The following is a 22250-nucleotide window of genomic DNA, read 5'->3' on the forward strand; positions in this document are numbered from 1 at the left end:
TGGCTCCCTGCTTTTCCTGTGGGGACTCCAACAGAACAGGTTTATGCCAGTTTGTTCCAGAAATGTTTCTGTCCTTTCTTCCTTTCTTGTCCTCCAGCCCGGCAACTCGCCTATTTCCTATTCTAATCTCCTCACCCTCTCTAGAGTTTAGGAAAATCTTTTATGGGCAGATGGAGTTTATTATCCACACATCACCATGAGGAATCCAAAATGCAGGGAGTTCAGGTGACCTGTCCTGAACCACACAGCACTGCAAGCAGAAGGGAATCCTGCTTGGCCCCAAGGCTCCCAGGGTATGTCCACCAGCCCTGGCAGAGCTCAGCCCACTGTAAAATATAATTCTCCCTGGGATGGATGGAAAAGCAAGTTTCTCTATACAGGTGGGGTGGCAAGGGAAGCTGGTTCCAGAGGAGAGGACCCTAGAGAATCTCAGCCAGAAATCACACTTTCACACCCAAAGGGACACACACACAGAGTCCAGTCACATGCACAGCTGGGACCTCTGTCAAGTCATGACTCTTGATGCTCCACACCCAACCTGTCCCACATCTATAAGGATTTTGCATACCAAAGGCATAAAGGAGAGATTCTCCTAATTATGTGGCTGGTGGTGACCTATGGATCAAAGCTACATTCTTCTTTGCCTAAAAATATACTTAGTAATAAAAGCAGAAGGGTGCCAGGACTGGCAGAACCCTAAATGATTGCTCCTGTGGCTATGGTTGATATACTGTGTCAACCTGAGAAGTTTAGAAGTTTAAATTAAGAGACTCAGGAGGGAACCAGTTTTTACTTTGTAAACATTCTCATCCTGTGCAAGAGGAAGGCAAGGAGATTTTGTGAGTGTTACACACACACACACACACGGGGAGGGGAGGCTTGTGTGCAATATAGAAGAGAAGCACTTGTTCTCCCCTCTTTTGCTCTGGCTGCTTTTGCTAGCTGCTGCCTTAAAGTGTTGTCCCAGTGCCATGCCACCCTACCTTGGAGCCAGCTAATTATTGACTGAAACCTCCACAAACAGTGAGCTAAAAACCCTTTCCTTCCTTCATTTTGGGTGCCTGCTATTTTGTCCCAGCAATGAGAGAAAAGTAACTAAGACACCTTCCTATGTCAAGAAATTAGAGTTGCTGTGCCTTCCTGGTAGCTTATAAACCTGTTGATGGCAGGATAAGGGAATAAAGTTGGTGAGAATCCTTCTCTCAATGAACACAAGAGACACGTCAGTTACCTCCCAGCTCAGGGCTCTGCGACCTAAACCACCTGTTTCATAAAAGGCAGACTCTGGCTCCCATGCCAAGGGATCAACTTTCATACAGTGATGCAAATAATGAAACTAACAATTCCAAGATATCACAACACAGCCCTCGGGGACTCCTGCATGAGCTCAGTCCGGTTCTAACTTGTGAAACCCTCAAAATGCCCACATGAAGTGTTAATTACACTTCATTCATTATTAGGATTACAACCTTCCATTGCATGCTAGCCTCCAAGAGCCACAGTTGCATTTGGAAATGCTAACCTTCTTTCCCCCTCCTTTCTCAGTGATGGGTTTGCTCAAGGTCCAATTTGCCTGCTCACTGCTCTCCCCGGGGGCGACACCATCATCTCCATTCAGCTGCCATATTGTGCCCCCCACTGCCTCTGCCTTTGAACCAGAGACACCAGGTGCTACTTGGAGGGACACCAGGGGCTGCGGCTGGCACTGGGAAAGAGGCATTTGTCAGAGAACCTGAAACCACAGAACAAGGAGAGCTCTCATCTTGCCAATGGCCTAGCAATGAGGCGCAGACAAATGTCATGCCCACTGCCCTGCTGGGGGACAGCCCCCTCACCCCTCCCTCCTGCTGCCCTGAAGCACCCCACAGGTGGCAGCAGGAGTGACGTTGGGGGATGGGAAGGTGTCCCTGCTGCAGCTCTCTCTGTCAAAGCACTCTGCCCATCTGATCACATAAGCACCCCCCACCCCTTATGCTCTGGTGTGGGTTATTTTTCTCCCAGCTCCAGAGCCTCTGCATGACCATCCCAAATTTTGGGGTGGCCCAGTTGTTTTCCTAGAGGCTCTTCCTGTTTATAAAACTAGCCTGTTGGACAGTTGTAGGCAATGCATCTGAACAGAACCTACAGGGAGCGTTATCTCTGCTCTCCTGTCCTGAGGGCAAGCCCTTTGCTCCCTTCCGCAGCAGGAGTCAGAGCAATGAGGGGCTGAGCAAAGGCGCTCTCAGCCTCCACAGGCCCTACTTGATTTGCTCTGGAGAAAGGCACAGGAGGCACAGAGGAAGAGGTATCTGGGTCACTTCTGGCCACCCACTCACCCACCATCCACAAAACATGTACACTGAAGAGACACAGGGATAATTCTAGTGCCTCTAGGACTGTTGAAAGACATAAATAACACTTGGAGAATCCTCTAGGGATGGTCTCAAGGACTGTTCCACCACCTGAGGCCACGCAAGCATCTGTGGACCCCATCCTGCAATACTGTTCTCTTAGAGCTGAGTTTGAGTCCATGCCTGTGTCCAAGCTGTGTCCACATCCCCAGGTGCCAGCATTCACTGAGTCTCTGCCAGCCCCACATTGGATTTCCTGGCACCTTGGCCTGCCTGGGTGTCTATGACTCCCAGACTACCCAAAGATCCCCTTAGTCATCATGCTCATGGCCTAGGGAAGATGTCACCTCCAGTGAGCCTGGTGTGCACAACTGCTTCCCTAGATCTGCCACCCTATGTGGGGGCACTCAAAGCAGCTTGAGGCTTGTGTATGACCTTGTGTACACCCATATCTGCCAAGGGCATCAGAGTGACTCAAGGTGACTCACAGCACATGCGTTTTCTATTTAAAAATTTTTTTAAAAGCATAAAAATCAAACTGGAGTGCTACAACATACTTTAAAATAAAAGTAAAATGTATTTTTATCACAATTGGGCAACCTGGTACAGTTCCCCTGGTCCCGTGGGACACCATGCCCTCCTCTCTTGGAGACATTTGTGGAAGTGAGCAAGGAACCATGCATCACTCTGCAGATGGCTTAGAAACTCACTAGCAAGTGTCTTCTTCCTCCACCCCTTCTCCCCCAAGAGCTGCCAAACTCCAGGGTAACAGAAGCGTGACAACAGCCACCGTGATTCTAAGACCGAAATGCAGGCCTCTGGTCAGGCCTCTGGTCAGGCCTCTGGTCAGGCCTTTCAACAAGGCAGCAGAGAAACTGGGCCGCTCCCTGCAGCCTCCTGGAGCTGGGAGCAAACGAGCAGTGACACACACTTTCCTTGGACCTGGGGATCTGTGAGAGGCCACCCTGTCATCAGTGTCATCTGGAACGAGCAAGGGTATCCTCAGGCCAGCACTGTGGAGTGGGGAGACCCGTGGGACAGAGATGCGTGGCCCTTGAGGAAGTGCTCACTGGGCACCTCCCCTCCATCTGCACTCACTGTGAGCAGTGCCAGGTGGCATCCTGAGTTGCAAATTCCAAGCAGCCACAGATTCCTGGTACCCTACCTATCAAGAAACAGCTTATTTCGTCTCCTATGGACTCTGCCTTGCTTGGCCAAGGTAACACAGGTCAAATGATGCTGTGCTGGTTCAGGTCTGTCCCTCAGAAGGCCCAGGAGCCCTCACTGTCTTCCTCTTCCTGGCAGAGACCACACTGCCAAGAAATCCTGCCTCAGTGACTAGAGTGGTTGGAGGCCGCTAGAGAAAGCCTTAGAAGATGAGCTCAGATACTTAGGCTCAAGCAGGACTCCATCAGCTGGATGAGTAAGCATGGTGACATTTCCAAATTCCTGGATCACGGTTTGTGAGCAATAACTAACAATTGTTACAGCTTTTACACATGAAGCTTCAGGATGGTTTGTTACACAGCAGTGGTAACCAAAACATCAGGCTGTAGTCCTGAAGGAAGTGGGGAGCAGAGGAGCCAGGAGGAGTGTATCCAGCCACCTCTGCACAGAGGAGTGAGTGAGCAGGACACAGGCACACAGGGGAGTGTCAAGGGGCCCCTTGCTCCCCCGTCACTATGACAGTGATCTCCTGGCACTAGGGAGGGTGTAGAAAGGTCTCACAGTGAGACGAGGCCCCGGCCTGTAACTGCAAGTTAAATGGAGCCCACTGGTCCTGGCTCTGTCCAGGCAGGGCTGCTTCTTTTTTTCTCCTTCATCTTCATACCACCGATCTGGATTTTGAAGCTGACCTTCGTCTTGGTGGTGACAATGATCTAAAACCCATTCTCGACTCCATGTACTCATCTGGGAGCTTCCTCTGGAATCACATTACCCACTGGCAAGATGACGGCCAGGGTTTGACAGACTGAATGTGCAGTCCCCTGAGATGAGCAGCATTTTAATTTTTTCAGCTTCCAGTGCTCCATCATTCAAGCCTCACAGTTGCTGTCTCCCTGTGAGGTTGTGAGAAGTCTATTTTTTTCCATATTGTTGCCTGCATCTCTCCTGGAAGCAGAATATCAGCAGAGTCTATGGGGCCATGCAATCCTGTTCCCAAACATCCCTCATCTCAACACAGACGGCACGATCTTCACAGTGACAGCCACCAGACACTTCCCCCAGACAAAGGCACCTCCCAAGGTCATCCTGGTGGCCAAGAACATAGAAAGGGGTTTCCCAACAGGTAATCAATGTCTCCCTCTAGAAATGCAAAATGTGTCAGATAATACCCACTGAAACAGTACCGCTTGGTACTTTTTTTTTCAGTTTTTCTCCAACATGTAAATAATGTTCATTTCAAATTTTGAACCCTAATAAAGTCTTTGTTCTTAGAATGAAACAGAGCCCCTGTGGCTACTAACAGAATTTCCAGCATTGGAGTGATTTAGGAGGGGATCTGGGATCCTTCCTGACCTTTCTGTGGCACTTGCCCCACTGCCATGATCTCCTTCAGCCCAAATGCCACCTGTCACAGGACAAGCACACTTTGTGAACCCTGTGTGCTGCTTCCCCCACTAGTTCCCAAAGGTGGGGGAGAAATCCTTGTTCTGAGATAGGGAGCTGAGCTGGGGTAGGAATTACAAAGGAGACAGAGCACACCACACCTGACAAAATTCCAGAGCCATCAGTCAATGGCAGGTGACAGCCAGCAGGTACCTGTCCCAGTGCTTTGAGCCCAGATGTGGGGTGGGTGTTGCCCAGCTGTCTGCAGAGTGGACATCTGAGGACTTGATGTTGACCATGAGGATGATGCTGCTCACAAACTGAAAGGCCTGAGCTCTGGTCCTGAGTGCTGGCACAACTGAGCAGTTTGGTGTGACTTTAATAAATGAATAATTTTTTTTTAAAAAACTACTTTAATGATAACGACATGTAATGTGCTAGCTATTGACTGTTATTTTTCTATTATTTTGTTATGAAATTTTATTTCACTTTTTCCATAAAATAATATTAAAACAAAACAAAAAGACTTTATGCTGAATAAGAACCACTTGGAAGGTTGTTAGAACCCAGATTAATGCCTGGCTGAGCCTCCCCAACACTGAAATTCAGGCCACAGCTGTGTTCTGCTCAGCCCATACCTTGACTGTTTAGCACTGAACTTGCTGCTGGTAAAGAATTGGATAGTTATGCTTTCTTTAGACATTAGGAGTGGGGCTTCCCTTGCAAAGGAGGGGGATGGGGTAGGGGATGCTCCGCTAGTTAGCCCTGCCCCGCAACAGACAGCTGGAGCAATGCCATGTAAAGAAACTTCTGCAAGAGCGGAAATGTTCCATCCTGCCCAACAGGCGGGCTCTGAACCCTAGAGACACGGCAGTCAGGACTCAGAAAAGCATCCCATGGGGAGACTCAACTCTGAAGGCCCAAGAAACTGCCCCCATTTTTCCCCCATGGGAGAAGAGCTGGTCCTCTGTCACCTGTCTCCCACTCTCTCACTGTTCAGAACGTAGCCAAGTGTTCTGAAAGGACCTGTGAGACCAGATCGCTCAGCACCTTTTCCAAGCCACCTGCCTGAGGTTGCCTGAAGGTCCCCAGCCAGGCCTTCACGGAAAAAGTCAGCCCATCCAGTAACTAAGGGAAGCCAGGGAGGGCTGCTGCTGCTGCTGCTGGATCACACAGAAAGGGGCTCTACATCCGCCAGTGAAGGGGAGGCATCTCCCGTAGCCAGGAGGACATTAAGGGGTCCACAGTAGTGGTGCAAGGTGGCAGAGAGTCAGCAGGGCACAGTGGCTCAGGGTTTTCCAGCTTTGGGGTAATTTACGAAGCGGACCTAGGGTCCCTCTCATGCAAGTCTGACCTCTTTCTGGCCTCTGAGTCACTGCTATGACTTCATTCAATCCAAAACCCCCTTCGGTTACATGAGACGCTGACTTCAGGGCTTCTCCGCCCACTGCCTCCCAGGGACCCAGGAGAAACCACAGTCTTCATGAGTCCCACGTGCTTGAATCATGGTCCAGTGACATCACCTCTTTGTCACTGACAGATATGGCCCAAAAGGATCACCCAGGCTAACACAGTGTTTGCAAGGGCTCTGCCCTCCCTCGGATACCTGCACAGATCACAGAGAAGACCAGGGCCCCACTGAGGGTGATGATAGTTGCCTTGAAGGCTAATAGCTAGAATGTGCCATCCCAACCAGTGGACTACGGGACCCATCCATGACCAGCTCTGCGCACAAAATAAGACTTTAATTAATGCAAAATAAATGGAAGATTTTAGTATCCAAGTCCTCTTTATTAATGGAAAGCATGTGCCCTGTACCTGGCATGTGGCAGGCATTCTGTTCCACTGGCTGTTTCATTAATTTGCACGTTATGCAGGAGTGTGGGGGAGCGAGGAGTGGGGGTTTCGGGTGCTGATAGGTAGCTTCAAAAATGAGACCAAAGGAGCCCACAATCAAAATTACATCATACATTGAATACATCAGTGTTAAATTCTGGCTCAGATAATCTTGGTTTCTTTGCATTTTTCCTACGACTGTCTTCCTCTTGGGCAAAAAGTGGCCAGGGGCTAGCTTGAACCTGTGGGGGGGACCAGGAAGGAGGTACACAGAAGGTTTCCTGTCCATCCATCTCCCCACCAACTACCTCATTCTTAGTGTAGAAGCTGGGTTCGCTCAAGTTGAACCTCCCCTCCCCAGAGGCACCATGAGGCAGGCTATGACCAGGACACCCAGGTCCAGGCTCAGCGTGAGTGAGTGACCTTGTCCCAGAGCAGCCAGCAGGCTGGAATGCTGACTCTGTCTCTTCTGCTCCATCTGAACTCTGTGCTTAAAGTCAGGGGTTTCCAAAGGCCCTCTAAACAAGTTAAAAATACACCAAAGCACATCTATGGGATGTGATAAAGACCAAAGCTTACTTTGATTTACAGATGATGATTGTTTAGGAAGTCATTTAATTTCATTGTGGCAGAGGGGTGCCACTCCCACTGTGGCTTTAGCTGACAAGGAGGCTTCTCCCACCCAAATCCCACTGTGGAGCCTTGTTTGATGTGGACTCCTGAGCAACACAGATCACTCGGGCCCAGCACCAGCCTGGTCCGACTGGAAAACACATGAGTCAGGCAGGAGCTCGGGTGATGCTGGCTTGTCCCCTGGACACTGTGACTTCTGGAATGGGGAGCAAGACTAAATCCACAGTGGAGCACAGAACTGAGGCACACACATTCACAGTGTGGGAATGTGAAAAGAAAACTCCTGGTCTACTGCAGTGCCCTCCAGAAGAGAAAACTGAATGAAAGACAAAGGAATCTACTCAGCAAGGCCTGTGAGTGCGCAGAACATGGAGATGCAGCTTCCCAGCTTTTGCACATAGTCCGAATATCTTGGTCAGCTCATGCCTTGAACAATGCCAACCATAGCCAGAGTTCACACAGTTTTCCAATGCACAGCTATCTCTCAGGGTGAGGCATGAGATGCTGAGCGTTCTGCAGGTCACTGGGCTCCAGGTTGAGGGGAAAGGTGGCAGTAGGATAGGGGGAGGATATTCACTATGTCCTAGCTGTGTGACTTCAGTCGAGTGACCACCCCTCTCTATGCTTCAGTCATCTTAGCTACTAAGTGGAGCAAACAGTACCTACTGCAGTCCATCCACCCATCCATCCATCCCTCCATCCATCATGGGCATTTAAAAGTAAATCCTATAGGTAAAGTGCTCAGAGTGGCACCTGGGCCACGTTGAATAATCAGTAAATGTCATTAAGGTTACAAGGTCACCTCCAGGGCCATGGAATTTTTTTTCCAAAAGGATCACTTTGGGAAACACAGCACCAGCCCTGCTTACATGCTAGCGAGCTCAGAGACTCCAGCAGAGTGATGGTGAGACAAATGAGTAAAACGTGTGCTAGAGAAAAAGACGGAAAACAAAAACAGGTGGAAAACAGGTTAGCTGATCAAGATGAACAAATACAGAGTGAGTGAGGGGACTTGGAGGATCCGTGCACCTCTGTATGGCAGGCTGCTCCCTCCACATCAAAAATCAACCCTCAGCTGCCCCATGGACAGTCCCTGGAGAGTGAAGAAAAATGACAAATCCAGGCAGAGCAATCAGAAAAATGCAACCTTAAAATAGTTTCCTCCAGAAACTCCCTGTATGGTGTGGCTGTCGCTCTATTTATGCCTAAGACGCTTTGGAAGCTTCACTCTTCCCCTGCACTGGCTACATGAAATTCTTTACACACAGATGTAGTTAACAGAAACACACAGTGTGAGTAAATCTGTTCCACTGGATTTATGTCAAGAGTTGAAAGTTTGAGTACTTTTTTTACATTGACTTTCGGCTACACACTAAATGGTATGTAAATTTTTCTTCCGATTTCTAAAACATGAAAGACTCTTCTGAAACTCAAAGAAATCCTTGTCTGTCTCCTGGACCGCAGCTCAATCCTCTCTATCCATGTTGTTGTCCATTCCTTGTGTAAGACCCCTCTTATGTAAGTCCCTGTAGCCAAGACAAATTCTGCCAGGTCCACTCCACCCGTACCCTCCTTATCTCGCTGCACTTTCCATCTGCCTTCGCCTATTAAAGATATGGTTTCTGCTCATCAAAAATGAGTGGGCACCTACTTTGGCCAGGCACCCGTACAGCCACAGGCCATCAGCCATCGGAGGCTGCATCTTCATAGTCACTGAATTCGAGTTTGGGAAAGAGAAAGTTCTCTGGAAATGCCATGGATGGATGGATGGATGGATGGATGGATGGATGGATGGATGCATGGATAGATGGATGGATGGGGGAGGTAGTGAGTGGTGGGCATATGGATGGATGGATGGGTGGATGGGTAGATAGATGAATGGAGGGACAGACACAGACAGATGCACAGAGAACTACATTCCTTACAGCACCCCAGCCTCCATGCTCTCCTACTCCAGGGCCCCCAAAGGCCCTTTCCTCCAACAATAAGTCAGTGCACTTGGCCCTGGTTTACTAACACCTGCTGAAGACAAATTCCCCACTCCCCACGCTGAAGGCCCTGCCTGCGTTCACTCCTGCCTGCCCCCTGACCTCCCTCTCTGGGTTTAACTCTCCAGCCACAATTCTTCTGCCTGATCTGCAGACCCTGGCCTGGGAATGCCCGTCCCTTGCCTTCTCCAATTAGCAAAAATCCATTCATCTTTCAAGGCCCAAAAGAGTCTGAGTAACACAAACACTTCCTGTCTATCCAGAAGGGATGGGTTAAACAAACCTGCCACCACATACACTTCATCAACGGTCAGAAGTAAAGCTAAGCCTCTGAAACTTAATATTTTGTAAAATTAATATACACAAATTAAAAAATATATATGGGGGGGGAGTGTAAAACAGGTCTTTAACAATGTAGAATGCTCCCTAAGATGCACTATGGAAAATACAAACTTAGAACAAACAGTTCAATCACTTACATGCAAAATACACACATACATAAATAAGAATACCTATTCCCTTTTTGTACATAGACCCATAAGCACATATAAAATAAGTGGAAACACACACTTTAAATTGATGGAAATGCTGATCTCTGGGAAAAGAAGCTGGGGGGAAAGAGGACTTGGAATTTTATAAGAAGAACATGCTCCCTGCATCACTGGTGAATATGAACTTAAAAATAGACATAGCTATCTTGAAATATCACAAATATCCCTTCAGTGCCTCCTAGGTTGATTTTTTCTTACTGGATTGGAAGCAAAAGTGAATCATCAGTCCTCTTCATAGACTGGAGCTACTCATTTAGTTTCAAAATGTGAAATCAGGTCATAGTCAACAATTGACAAATGCAAAGTTAATGCTAAGTAAAAATGAAAGCATCCAGGCAGCAGGTCAGCAAGGAAAGCCCTCAGGGCGAGCTCCAGCCTGACCTCCCTCACCCACAAGGCCACACACTCCCCTCCACTCCCACTAGCTCGATGACAGGGACCTGGGGCAAATGGGCAAATGCACCCCATCCCTTCCTTCAGCTTTTACAGTGGAAACATCATGCAATGCCAGTTCTGTAAGTGGCAGATTGAGGCTTTTGCATATTGACTCCTACGTTCCCAGATTGTATTCATTTTCACAGCAACCAGAAATTCTCCTGAAAGTCCTGATGTTAAGTCCTTTCAGATTCATGGAAACATAGAAAATATCCACCCCACAGAAATATGTAAGAAGCAAAACCATCTGTCAGTAGAGCCGGAAGGCAGCTGCCTGGCTGGCCGCCTCATGTCCCCTAACTGTCCCTGGGTCCCCACCTGCACACCCACCCACTTTCGAGCCCTGAGCCTGCAGGTACCTGACTATAGCAACCTGTGTTGGCCACGGGGCTCAGTTAAGACAGCAGCTCGGGAACTTGGCCATGAGGCCACTCAGGATGAAAGTGGCAGATTCCCTGACCCCAGCGCTCCAGTGGTGTGAGCCAGCTTGTTCTCCAGGCACAGGGCCAAGCATTAGGTTGTGTTATAGTCCAGGAAGACCTGGTTAACTCTAAGGCACCCCCAAGCACAGGCAATGCTGGATGTTGGGGGGCAAATATTGGCAATGCTCTTGGCCTGGGAGAAAGTCTCCACTAATGCGAGCCGGCATTTGGTCATCTTGAGTGGGTGACAGAGCCTTAGAGTCCCGTAGCTGAGATTGTCCTTAACTCAGAAAGTCTGGAAGACAGTTTGCCCCAAAGATGTGTCTGTTCACAGAGATGGGACCTTCTGCATGTCCTTCCTGCCCTCTGGATCACTGGACAATTGAATTGCTTGATGTAGAAGAGTTAAACAACTCTGAGCTCAGGTTGTCTCCCATCAGACCCACCCCATGTGCCTGATGCAAAGTCATTTAACAGGAGCAGCCCCCTCCCCATCTGACCCTGTGGGACGTGTCTAAGAAAGAACAGACTGGCAACAGTAAGCAGACAAGTTAGTGACAGGAGTTAGGAGGCCTCAGGTCCTTGAGCTTTAAGGTATTTGAGAAAACGTCTACCATTTGGGGTGCAAGGTCACCCAGGGACTCATGGGAGTTCATTGTCACTGCTGTGCTCCCATGAAGGGATTTGAATGGCTTCAATTTGTCCTCATGAGAGAAGAAACAGAAAAAGAATAGCAGAAATGCGAGAAGATCTACCCAAGGTGCACCCCAAGGAAATAAACCGCAGCACAGAATAATGCCTGAATTAGCTTGATTATCTACTCAGAGGCCTCAGCTGCCTGGCTTTCAAGGATTGCTCATGACAGTGGAATTGAAGGTGCAATGAAGGCACCTCCATCAATACACCCACATAATGCATATGGATTCAGAGATGGCCCCCCGGGGACCATGAAGCCCAGGTGCATAGCCGTGGGCAGCCTAGCTCTGCAGAATGGACCAAACCCATTGATCCCAGGATCAGGGAACTTGGCTTTGGGACTTACTCTGTTGCCAAAGAGCTAGGAGACACATGGAAAAATCTTCTTATATTGACTTCAAGGCTTCTGTGTCTTCTTTATTTTTTAGTGTGTCTTTTATTTTTCTGACTGTACATAAAAACTATGCATAACAGCTATGCAAGGTCACTGTCAAAAATAAGGAAAACCTGGAATAAAATAAAGAGGAAATAATCTTGTAGAATTTCATTACCAAACAAGCAGTCACAGTTACTATTTTGGCAAATGTCCTTCCAGGCTTACAAAAAGCAGATCGCTTTTGCATTTTGGAAGAGAGCTGGATTATACTACAAATTGATTTCAAACTTTTTTCTTTTATATCCAACATTTATATCATGAGCATCTTTTCACGTTATTAAAAACTCTGCTTGAACAATACTTCTCTAGCCATATGAAATCCCATTATAGAGTCACATCAAAATTTAATGAACTTGCTTCCAATTGTGAAAATGTTTTCAATTTTGCATACTATGAACACCAGAGAGAAACATTTTTTGGCATGGAATGTTTTCTGCGTCTTGGATTATTTTATCAGGATGAGTTCTAATGGGCTTGTTATATATTTGTATTTCATTTCCTCTGAGAGAATTAAAACAAATCTGTCTTTTTTCCAGTACTGGGGATTAAATCCAGGGCCTTTGCCCTGCATGGTACCCCAGCCTTTTTTAAAATTTTTCACTTTGGGTCAGGGTCTTGCTAAGTTGTCCTGGTTGGGTTTTATTTGATCCTGCTGCTTTGGCCTATCAGAGTGCCCAGATTTCAGGTGTGCCCCCCTCCCACCCCACATGCCTGGCTCAAATCAAAACTTTCAAGCTGATCCACCTACTGAGGCTAAGCAGGAAAATGAAAACAGTAAAGTAGGTAGAAGAAAAGCTTTTTTAAAAAGATAATAATAAGTATTGGAGGTGGCTGCTTTGTGGAACAGGGGCCAGGGTACTGCTGGCCCTGCTGGACTGCTCAGAAATGCAGGATTTCTACTAATGCAAGACTACTGGCAATGGTATCCACTTGCCCTTCCTGACCAGCCGCAGCCTGGAATGGAGTCGGCTTTGCTGGGAACCTTCAGAGTTTCACCTGGCTGTAAGGAGACTCCTCAGCAGGGTGCTAGAGCCCTGTTACAAAGACATCCAAGGACAATGCACTGGGGGCCACACAGGATTTTGTAGTTTGCATCAAATTCAATGTTCAGCCAGTCCTCTTGAACTCCTCTGGGTTTCTGCACAATATATACAGAGTTCCTTACCACCACCTCTATGCCTCAGCCAGAGCCTGGAAGACAGCTCATTACAAGTGCCTGTTTTAGAAGCAAGACCAAAAAGGCCCCTTTTAAACACTCCTTCTTGGTAACTCTGGCCCACTGAGTTCCACGCATCAGGTGAAATCCTTATCAAATCAAATCCCAGGGCTCCAAGGCACCGAGCTCCAAGAGAAGTTCGTACTTTCCCAGCATCGCAAGCGGCCGGACCTTAGGGCTTTCTGATGCCTGGGGACCTGGAGGGGTGCAGTGTGTAGCAGCAGGTGTGTGAGGGTGCTGGGTCTCAGAGGCCTCCCATGCTCCATGGGCTCCAGTTCAGCTCTGACAGCAGTCATGGAAAAGCCTCCAAGAGGAGAAAGAAGGTTCCGAGAGTGCAAATCCCCCTTCACAAAGCCCACGGAGGTGCCTTTTATGCTCTGCCATCTGTCATCACAAAATTCACAACAGCTCCCCCAGTCTCACCATACGGATCTTTCTGCAAGGGTCACCCGGAGCTGTTCAGACGCTCTGACAGCCAAACAATGCTCAGCAAGGTGAAGACCGGTGAGAAAATCCTGCTAAACAAACACCAGGGGTCAACGGCTCAGAAAGCGAGATCCACTGAAACCCACTAATTGGAAATAATTCCAAGTTTTTCAGACATTACGTAGTGACAATAAGGTGCAAACACCGGATTAGTGACCTCCAAAAGACAGAGAGCTTTTGTTCCATCTCTGTAAGAGCAGAGCTTAACTCCATGTTTTGAAATTCCCATCCACTGCTCTGTGTGAATTTAAAAGTTTACCATTTAATAATGTGACTGGGGTTAGATTTTGAGTTTCTCTGTTCCAGGTCAAGTAGCAGAACATACTTGCGGGAGAAGTGAGGGGGACAGGAAAATATTGCCTTGAGAGCAGTCAGGAAGAAGTCTCATTCCAGAGTGCAGGTAGCCAAAGGGGCACCTTATATTTTGGCTCCCGTGGGAAAAGCCACCTGTATTTCCAGCTGGCTTGCAGTTGTGTTGTTGTTGTTGTTATGAATGTAATTCTTTTGTATAGCGGGTTCATATTTATTTTTCTTTCTTTATTTTTAATCGGTACTGGGGATTGAACCCACAACCACAAGCTTGCAAGGCAGGCGCTTAATGCTGCTGAGCTAAATCCCCAGCCTTGCAGTTTTTTTGTGATAATTGTTTGAAAGTCAGTTTTGTCAAACCATATTTATCAAGGGTTTCTTAATTGTTCATTTGTTTGTTTTAATTTTGCTGTTTTCCTGTTTTGACCATGCTGGAGAGTTTCCAGTGAGCTGTAGAAGCAACAGAAAGGAAAGTAAAAGATTTCTAAAAATGCCTGATGATCCTGGAACTGGGTTTGGTTTGGCAGGCAGGAAAATTTTGCAAAAATCAATACTGAAACAAAATCCAAAACGGTACATTATTCCTAGAAGTCCTTGTGGGATTTACTGTCATCTTTGGCTCATATTTACACTCACTTCCAGTAGAACTCCCACCTGGGAGGACAGGTGAGCCTGTGGATAAAGGGGGTTTATTTTAATCAACCAACTCTATCTGGGGTTTCCTAAGTTGCAGATAAGCCTGGTGCCATTTCCTGGGTGCTCTTTGCCAGGTTGTTTGTCAAGTGCTCGGCTTGCACAGAAACACCCAGCTATGATCCCCAAGCCTGCCTCCCGCACCCCGGAGCTCCAGGTCTAGGTGCTGCAGACCTGGGGAGAGCTCTAACCACAAGCAGGGTTGTTAGGTAGGCCTAGCAGCATTCTACCTCCTGCCCCAAGATCCATTACAGTGATCACATAGGTCTCCGAAAAGCGATTCAGCAAACAGGGGACAGCAAGTGTGTCTCAGCCCAGGTCCAGGCTCAGAGTAGTCACTCTGAAAAGGTCCCAGGTGATGCATATATACCTCAGCCTCTCACTCAAGCTGAGGTGGCCAGGGACCTCCTCTTGATCTTCACACAGGATTATAAATGGCTTTTCAGGAGACAACCCAACGTGAACACACAAATGGAAAGATGTCCCGGATCAGTGACAAGGTGTAAAAAGAGTGCTGCAAAATCACAAAGAGGAGGCAGGAAGGGAAAGGCAGGGTGGGGGCAGGCAGCTGGGCTGGGCTACTGGAGTGTCCTTGTGGCTGTGGAAAGGATGGGCTCCCCAAGGGCTCCCCGGGCTGCCTCCCCTCCTCCCTCTCTGATGAGACAGAGAAGCCCGGGCATCATGTCACAGGTCAGGAACCTCAGGAGCCACTCCCACATGAAGGGGAGCATCACACCCCTTAATCTGGGGTACTCCAGGATGCCAAGCACTTAGTAAACACGGGCCGTCAGTAGGTAAAACCTCACATCTGCCATTCCACCCTGCTGATTGCAGAGTGCCCTAAATAAGATTCCACAAGCTGGACGTGGAATCAGTTTTCACCAGTGCTAAAGCCCTTTGCCACGCAGCACAGTCAGCAGCAGCTGTGTTTGCTCCACCCTTCTCCCTGGGCGCCCGCTTGGTTTTCCTCCTCTCCTTCCTCCAGGTGTGCTGCTGCCCCACAAGTCCCCCTTTCATAGTGTCCTGATGAATGGATTGTCTGTGTTTTCTTTTGCATTCTTTTTAATGGCCTGGACTATCCTCCAGCGACCCAGCTGTGCATGTCAAATAAAATGTATTGGGGTCGGATGGGTTCTCACATCACGCCGAAATGCATAGCACGTGAAACAAAGGACACCTAACCACAACACACACGTTCTAGAAAGCTGTGCTAAGAAATGGTGAGACTGCTACACAAGTCGCACAGGCCACACAAGTGTAGTCAAATGCCATTGTTCGTGTCAGTGCTCCATTCTCTTTCTGTCCTTTGCTTTTTTTGCGAAGATTTTTTTCAAATATAGTTATGCAAAAGATTTCTGTTTTTAAACTCACTGTGCAAACACAAACATGTCACAAAGCACAGGCAGATAAAATCAGGTCAGCTCGAACGTATCCTGAACACTGAGTTCCCACTGATTCAGCTTTGCAATTTGACCTTTAATTGTCATATAGAAAAAGAGAGGCGCATCTAGAGAAATGGTGAATTTTTATGATATAAACAAAGCTGCCACCCCACACAAACCCAGCGAACTTTCTTCAAAGGATGAAATGTTTTAAAACCAAAGGAAAATAAGAAGGCAAACTTCCTGTTTCAGATGCATGCAGGGAGAGGGGCCTTTAAATGTGTAATAAAACAGGTGGCTTAAGAAACTCAGAAAAGGGTGTGTGGAAATATACTCTGGCTGCCACTGTGATATTTTAAAGAAATAACGTTTGTATTTTGTTCCATAGCTAAATGAAATCAGCTAAAGCCATAGGGAAAGTACATTTGTTTGCAACCCAGCCCACAGGCGACTTGTGACATCTGACTTTCTGTTCTGGTTAAAAACATCTCTCTCTTCAGCTTGCTGGTGCTCAGACCCTCACAGCTGAGGACAGATGTGGCTAGCAACGCCTTGTGAAACAAATGCCAAGCAGCAGACCGCTACCACAGGCTCGCACACCTGCAGGTGACATCACCCAGCTCTATCTTACCCCAGAAATCTATTAACACGCAAAAACAGGTGTTGCCACACCAAAACCCACTCTTAGAAAGCATTCGCCTCATCGGCCTGAGAGTGCAAACGGCAAACGTGATGCTGAACTTCCCCTCACCTCCCATGTCTGTCGAAGAGCCAGGGAGGAACCCTTGCTCCCACTCAAACTTCCCAGAACAGCTGTCCCCCAGCATCCCAGGAAATCCAGATGCAGCCAGACCAAAAACTTTAGAGAAAACTCTATTTCCCAGACACTGCATTTCCCATTTTTTTCCTTTCCTCAAAATTTTGTCTTTGATAGCAAAAAAATTAGTTAATGCCAGGTCAATCATCACTAATTTCTTACCCCTGAAACAGCTTTCTCCTTTCTGGTTGCCATCAGGCATTTAGGATGCAGCCAACAGACGGCAAGAGCACATTTTGAAATGACATACTATATCAATCCAGGATAAGCTTAAAAATACTCCAATGGGAGAGAAAGAGAGACCAGAAATGAACGAAGCTGCCGAAAGGCGGGTAAGTTACTGACCCTGGGAGATAAGCAACTGGGAAACCACAGTTACTTCCCTTGTGCTTGAGATTTTTCCATAATAAAAGTATTTTTAAAATGTGTAGCAATATTTCCAGCTGTTGGCCCAACGCCTTCTCCCTTCCTCCTTGGTAACAGAATTCCGATTTTGTTCATGTAACCCACCCTTCGCCAAGGATCCACTGTGCTTACTGAACTAATTACAGTTCCTCTCGCCAGCAATGGCTTTAATAATGGACAGATGGGTTTTTCTGGCCAATGAAAAATGAGAGGAAGACTCTGGAAGGGTTCTTGGAAAAAAGTTTCTGTGCTGCTAAAAAGTGAGATATAGGAACAGATGGGTCCTCCTTTTCTGCTAAATCTTATTACATCTGCATGTGGCAGGAAGAACTTCACAGCTGTCACGTGACCATGAGGCAGTCAGGCAAAGAGAAAACCGTCATGCCAAGGGTTGCAGAGAGGAAAGATCAAAACAACTCTGGTGCTTGATGACGGCCCTGAGCCACTGCCTTACTTCAGGAATCACTCCATGAGGAACAAATCTACTCACTGTTTACTATAGGGGAACCAGAGCTTCCTGTTACTCCAAGCTAAGGGCATTCTCCCTAATACAAAGTAACTGTGGGACAAAAGGAGGAATGAATGCAGACCCCCCCACACCGTCCAAAACACTATTACATTAGCACCATCAGCAGAGTCTTAATAAAGTTGCCTCCATGCTAATTCCAAGCATGAATTCAGATTTACGTTACACACCTCTTTGAACATAATCTGTCCTTTACCTCATGGTGCATATTTTATATTTGATTTCCTTTGGCAAACAATTGGGTATGTCCTGTATCTTTTCTTTAAATTTGGAGTTTTTTTTTAAATTTGTACCAAGCATTTTCTCAAGTGGTATCTCACATTCACAGCAATGTCAGGTGCCAAGTGATTTCTAAGTACCATGGAAAGAGTCTGGTTTTTATTAAGCAGTGCTGCGGCCTTGAATAAATTCCTCCACCTCTGAGCATTGGTGCCGTTGTCTCCAAAGCAGAATTAGTAGCATCTTAGGGGCTGTGACCATTATGTGAGGACACCTTTAAGCAGCATCTTGTCTAAAGCATTGTACACAGTGGCTTCTACTTCAAGACTGCGGTAAGGGAAACTGATTGCAAATGGAAGTATTATTGTTTTTTCTTCTACTCTTGCTTTCAGATACATAATTTCTTAGAGAAGCAAATATAAAAGTCACAGTTGAAGTTCCTTCTTTAGGACCATGTTTTCTTTCTTTCCCTATCTTCTCCCATCACCGAAGACATGTGACTAAAAAGGAGATTCTGGAAGGTTTCTTTTCAAGCAAAACAGATTCCCACGAAGGTTACCCAATTAGCTCAGAGTGGAGAGAATTTCTTGGAGCACAGGTTGCTAATTTCCTCACCAGGGCCCCAATTCCCGGCTGTCAGTGTGATATATCCCAGTGCCACACTGAGCCGAGTCATGATCTCTGAATCCTTGACCTCACATTGGAGGGACAGCGGCCACTGGGGAGGAAATGGAGACTCGAAAATGGCTCGTCCTTCTGGGATCACTAAGGAGAGGCTATACCTCACAGGTTCTGATTGGGAGTTTTCTAGAGCTTAGCCTGCAGTGTGGACTCTCCCATAAGATCCCAAACCTTCTCCACTGCTGTTTATAAAAGTTTAGTTGTAGAAGGAAATTTTCCATCAGCATTGACTGTCATTTCAGTTCTGCAAACACCACTCAGTGCCCCTGCAGGCTGCAAACAAACACCCCTGCTTGGAGGATGGGGCTTAATCACAGCTCTGAGCCACAGGAAATTACATGAGCACTCTGGGTAGACCAGAACACACACTGTGGAAACATTCCACCTGTTAGGAGTCAGAGGTCCAAGTTCCAACCCCAAGTGCACCTGGGTAGAACTCCTCTCACAAGGATGCAATAGGACCTCACTTGTATGATCACAGAAAGCCAAAAGGGAATCTGGAATCTGTACTGTTAAGAGGAAAGCCTTAAACGGATTACATTTAACAGAGTTTATTTGAGCAGAGTAACAATTCATGAATTGAGCAGCAATCTAAACCAAAAAGTGGTTTGGAATACTCCATCCTGCCATTTGGGAAGGCTGCAACTACAGCCAGAGAAAAGGAAGCAACCTACAGAAAGACCCTGATTGGCTGTGGTAAGCATTTGCTTTACATGGTTATGCCTGGGGAGCTTTCAGACTCTGATTGGCTGGAGGCTCAGTTATTCTGATTGGCTGAGACTCCATCACTTACTGAAAGAGTAACTTTGGGTTAAGTTACATCTTGCTGGACACGGGCACGGTGTGTTTTGCCTTTATCTAGTACTCATTAATCTATATTCAGTAAGAGTTTTTAAAGAAAACAAACATATCGTAAAGTTTATTTCATTATCCTTTTTAAGATTAAAAAGGGAAAACTTGGCATGGTGGTGCACACCTTTAAATCCAGCCCTTGGGAGGCAGAGACAAGAGGATCACCACAGTTCAAGGCCAACCTAGGGTATGTAGTGAGTTTCAGACCAATCTGAACTGCACAGTGAGACCCCGTCTCAAAAAAACTTTTTTTAAATATATTAAAAAGGGAGAGAAGAACAATGGGAATGGAATAGTCAAAGTAAGATAATCAATTACCTTCCAATAACCTATCACATCTTACACACTATCAATAGGACAAGATCTTCCAATGAGCCTCCAATGAAAGCTCAACCAGGAAGTGGGAGGGCTGGCTCCAGGGGAGGAGCATGAGTGCCACTGCTGATTTCCATCTCTGTATAATTGCCCAGACAATCACAAATGGATTCTGGGAGATCTAATGTTTTGGAGGGGCTAATATTCTTCTCCATCTATTGGCATGAGTAATTAAAACTGATTTAATCCCTATGTTTAACCAAAAAAAGCCAACAAAGAGAATGGAACAAAAACATTTTCAGGGAATATTGGAGAATGTTTTATCATCACAGAAGCCAACACAGCATATGAGCTTTTAAACAACAGATTTTGATTCAGTCTTTGCTGACTGAACAGTGTGTGTGTATGTGTGTGTGTGTGTGTGTGTGTGTGTGGGCGCGCGCGCATGCTCGTGCATGTGTGTATGTGTATATGTGTGTATTTGCTCCCAAGCTTTGTAGATCAAAAGAGGAATACATATTTCACAACCTTCAGGGGTCTCAGTACAGGGCACTGCTCACATGTTAAGCCAGATGAGAATTTGTGGTTCCATACACTGCAGGATATTAACTGCATCCCTAGCCCTCTTAGAAGCCAGTAATAACCTCACCCAAGTCAGGACAACCAAAAACATCACCAAGCATCCTTTTGGTATAAAATTGCCCCAAATGATCTGGGAGAAACTTTAGTGAATAAGCACAAGAGATGCCATGAGTTCAAGGCTCAGCATCCTGGATCCAGTGCTTGCTCGGGAAGATGAAACACAGATGAGAGGGCCCTTTTTCTCCAGAAAGGGAATGGTAGGAAAACCTACAGATGCCAACCTGGGAGTCCAACACAGGGCTTTTCCTCCTCTCCAAGGACCCGCTCATCAGCTGCCCCCACTATGGACTCACAGGAGGGCTGCGACAGCCTCAGAGGAAGAAGACATGGGCACAGGCGGACACATCTACTTCTGAAAGGCCAGGGAATGTAAACAAACTATGCACTTCTCTACCTGGCACTTGAGGCTCTACCGACCTCAACAGGAAGCAAAATCTACATAAGACATCTCAGGAAAACTCAAAAAAAGAGCTGGCTCAGCAAGACTCCTTTTCACTGGGCCCACAGCAGACAGTGTGGGGACTGCCCCTTTCAGAAGATGTCCCAGAGTCCCCAGAACTCCAGGCTTTCATATAATTGAAAGGCTGTCAAATATTTTTGATTTGTAGGACTGTAGAGCCCCATGTGAGACCAACATGTGACTTGTACAGCACACATCATCTATAAATAAGGCATCTTCATCAGACTGGAAGGAGCCAATCTAGAACTTTCTGTGGCTAGTTTAACAAAGCCTACAAATTCCATCTTGCCAATTTAACTGTACATTAAAACTTGAAAAGGGGCCCTTTGGGGCAGTCTAAAACCAGAAGCCAGGTTTGCAGATAAGACCCTAAAATACCAGACCAGGTTGTCAGTACATCGACCTGCTCAGTGGAAACACAAGTAAGACCATGGCAACCTTTTCCACCAACTGCAAGGTCATGGTCACACTGCCCACTGGGCAAGGGCAACGTGGTGCCACTCAAGGGAATACACAGAAGGGGCCTAGCCTAGTCCTCCTGTGGTTTCATGCAGCTGGACTGTTAGGCACGCTGGCCCCTGGCCAGATGGAGCTGGCTGTGGCAGCCCCCAGTGACAGCACAGAATGACAATAACCACGTGCTGGGCTTGTGCAGGTTCATCTCCCTCTCCCGTGCTGGGTACCCCTGCCCTGCCTGCCACCTGCACTCAACAGCAGTCAACAAAGTGGGTGTTGGGGTGACACCTGCTGCTTCACTGGGGCAGAACACAGAGCTGCTCTCTCACTAGTAAAGACTGGAAACAGGTACACCCCATTCCCTGGGTCTCTGGGGAGAGGTCAGCCACCTATGAATTTTCCAGATGGATGAGAGGAGCAGCACCTCCCAGAATGTGACCTCAAGCATCTGTGTCCGCTCCATAGAAGGAAGGAAGCCAAGCTTGGCACTCCGTCCCAGTGCTCCCCAGCACTCGGGGATCTCTTGACTAGAGAGCCAGCTCTGTCAACCGCTTATAGGATCCTATGTGGCTGCAGCCTTGTGGATAAAGGACAAGGTCAATCCAATGGCCAGGGGCTGAGTCTCCCAGCAGAGACCCCGTGAAGCCCGTTCTACCGGGATATCCTGGCTAACGAAGGACCTGACTGCACCCTGGCTTACATGGAAAGACTTCAGGCGGAGTATGGCTGCTCATCCCACAGTCTGCCCTTCCTGGAAATGATAGAGCTAGAAAAACATGAACATGAGGCCGGTCCTGGGACAGGGAAAACACAACAGAATTCAAAGGAAGAGCCCCCTGTGACAGTGCACAGAAGTCCTGGGAAGACACCTGGGAGCGCAGCATAGTACAGGGCGTCACGCCATGAAGAAATGC

General features: G+C 47.3%; 1 long non-coding RNA gene across 4 annotated transcripts in view; it reads right to left on the reverse strand.

The window, feature by feature from the left end:
* LOC134471368 (uncharacterized) overlaps window positions 1-22250 on the reverse strand; it is a 200337-nt gene that overhangs the window by 92277 nt on the left and 85810 nt on the right. The gene's annotated exons all lie outside the window — the stretch shown is intronic.

This window comes from Cavia porcellus, unplaced genomic scaffold (genome assembly GCF_034190915.1).
Source record: "Cavia porcellus strain 051 isolate PalLab524CR breed Dunkin Hartley unplaced genomic scaffold, mCavPor4.1 scaffold_18, whole genome shotgun sequence".
In the NCBI taxonomy this organism is placed as follows: domain Eukaryota; kingdom Metazoa; phylum Chordata; class Mammalia; order Rodentia; family Caviidae; genus Cavia; species Cavia porcellus.